General features: G+C 42.6%; 1 protein-coding gene across 2 annotated transcripts in view; it reads right to left on the bottom strand.

Moving 5' to 3' along the window:
• The window catches only part of LOC124007813 (dachshund homolog 2-like), a 26,750-nt gene that overhangs the window by 1,792 nt on the left and 22,458 nt on the right, over positions 1–2,500 (bottom strand). The gene's annotated exons all lie outside the window — the stretch shown is intronic.

The raw sequence follows: 2,500 nt of genomic DNA, 5'->3' as shown, positions 1-2,500 counted from the left end.
TTCTCTCCTCCCCTTCTCTCCTCCCCCTTTTCTCCTCCCCCTTTTCTCCTCCCCCTTTTCTCCTCCCCCTTCTCTCCTCCCTCTTCTCTCCTCCCCCTACTCTCCTCCCTCTTCTCTCCTCCCCCTCTAATGGTAAAGTCAGTCTCTAGATCCCTCTAATGGTAAAGTCAGTCTAGAGTCAGTCTCTAGATCCCTCTAATGGTAAAGTCAGTCTCTAGATCCCTCTAATGGTAAAGTCAGTCTCTAGATCCCTCTAATGGTAAAGTCAGTCTCTAGATCTCTCTAATGGTAAAGTCAGTCTAGAGTCAGTCTCTAGATCCCTCTAATGGTAAAGTCAGTCTCTAGAGCTCTCTAATGGTAAAGTCAGTCTAGAGTCAGTCTCTAGATCCCTCTAATGGTAGAGTCAGTCTCTAGATCCCTCTAATGGTAAAGTCAGTCTCTTGATCCCTCTAATGGTAAAGTCAGTCTCTAGATCCCTCTAATGGTAAAGTCAGTCTCTAGATCCCTCTAAAGGTAAAGTCAGTCTCTAGATCCCTCTAATGGTAGAGTCAGTCTCTAGATCCCTCTAATGGTAGAGTCAGTCTCTAGATCCCTCTAATGGTAAAGTCAGTCTCTAGATCCCTCTAATGGTAAAGTCAGTCTCTAGATCTCTCTAATGGTAAAGTCAGTCTAGAGTCAGTCTCTAGATCCCTCTAATGGTAAAGTCAGTCTCTAGATCCCTCTAATGGTAAAGTCAGTCTCTAGATCCCTCTAATGGTAAAGTCAGTCTCTAGATCCCTCTAATGGTAAAGTCAGTCTCTAGATCCCTCTAATGGTAAAGTCAGTCTCTAGATCCCTCTAATGGTAAAGTCAGTCTCTAGATCCCTCTAAAGGTAAAGTCAGTCTCTAGATCCCTCTAATGGTAGAGTCAGTCTCTAGATCCCTCTAATGGTAGAGTCAGTCTCTAGATCTCTCTAATGGTAAAGTCAGTCTAGAGTCAGTCTCTAGATCTCTCTAATGGTAAAGTCAGTCTCTAGATCCCTCTAATGGTAAAGTCAGTCTCTCGATCCCTCTAATGGTAAAGTCAGTCTCTAGATCTCTCTAATGGTAAAGTCAGTCTAGAGTCAGTCTCTAGATCCCTCTAATGGTAAAGTCAGTCTCTAGATCCCTCTAATGGTAAAGTCAGTCTCTAGATCCCGCTAATGGTAAAGTCAGTCTCTAGATCTCTCTAATGGTAAAGTCAGTCTCTAGATCCCTCTAATGGTAAAGTCAGTCTCTAGATCCCTCTAATGGTAAAGTCAGTCTCTAGATCCCGCTAATGGTAAAGTCAGTCTCTAGATCTCTCTAATGGTAAAGTCAGTCTCTAGATCCCTCTAATGGTAAAGTCAGTCTCTAGATCCCTCTAATGGTAAAGTCAGTCTAGATCTCTCTAATGGTAAAGTCAGTCTAGATCCCTCTAATGGTAAAGTCAGTCTCTAGATCCCTCTAATGGTAGAGTCAGTCTCTAGATCCCTCTAATGGTAAAGTCAGTCTCTAGATCCCTCTAATGGTAAAGTCAGTCTCTAGATCCCTCTAATGGTAAAGTCAGTCTCTAGATCTCTCTAATGGTAGAGTCAGTCTCTAGATCCCTCTAATGGTAAAGTCAGTCTCTAGATCCCTCTAATGGTAAAGTCAGTCTCTAGATCCCTCTAATGGTAAAGTCAGTCTCTAGATCTCTCTAATGGTAAAGTCAGTCTCTAGATCCCTCTAATGGTAAAGTCAGTCTCTAGATCCCTCTAATGGTAAAGTCAGTCTCTAGATCCCTCTAATGGTAAAGTCAGTCTCTAGATCCCTCTAATGGTAAAGTCAGTCTCTAGATCCCTCTAATAGTAAAGTCAGTCTCTAGATCCCTCTAATGGTAAAGTCAGTCTCTAGATCCCTCTAATGGTAAAGTCAGTCTAGATCCCTCTAATGGTAAAGTCAGTCTCTAGATCCCTCTAATGGTAAAGTCAGTCTCTAGATCCCTCTAATGGTAGAGTCAGTCTCTAGATCCCTCTAATGGTAAAGTAAGTCTCTAGATCTCTCTAATGGTAAAGTCAGTCTCTAGATCCCTCTAATGGTAGAGTCAGTCTCTAGATCCCTCTAATGGTAAAGTCAGTCTCTAGATCCCTCTAATGGTAAAGTCAGTCTCTAGATCCCTCTAATGGTAAAGTCAGTCTCTAGATCCCTCTAATGGTAAAGTCAGTCTAGATCCCTCTAATGGTAGAGTCAGTCTCTAGATCCCTCTAATGGTAGAGTCAGTCTCTAGATCCCTCTAATGGTAAAGTCAGTCTCTAGATCCCTCTAATGGTAGAGTCAGTCTCTAGATCCCTCTAATGGTAAAGTCAGTCTCTAGATCCCTCTAATGGTAGAGTCAGTCTCTAGATCCCTCTAATGGTAGAGTCAGTCTCTAGATCCCTCTAATGGTAAAGTCAGTCTCTAGATCCCTCTAATGGTAGAGTCAGTCTCTAGATCCCTCCACTGGTAAAGTCAGTCTAGATCC

This window comes from Oncorhynchus gorbuscha, linkage group LG21 (genome assembly GCF_021184085.1).
Source record: "Oncorhynchus gorbuscha isolate QuinsamMale2020 ecotype Even-year linkage group LG21, OgorEven_v1.0, whole genome shotgun sequence".
Lineage (NCBI taxonomy): Eukaryota > Metazoa > Chordata > Actinopteri > Salmoniformes > Salmonidae > Oncorhynchus > Oncorhynchus gorbuscha.
Note: the sequence above shows the minus strand (reverse complement) of the source record. Positions and strands in the feature narration are given on the sequence as shown.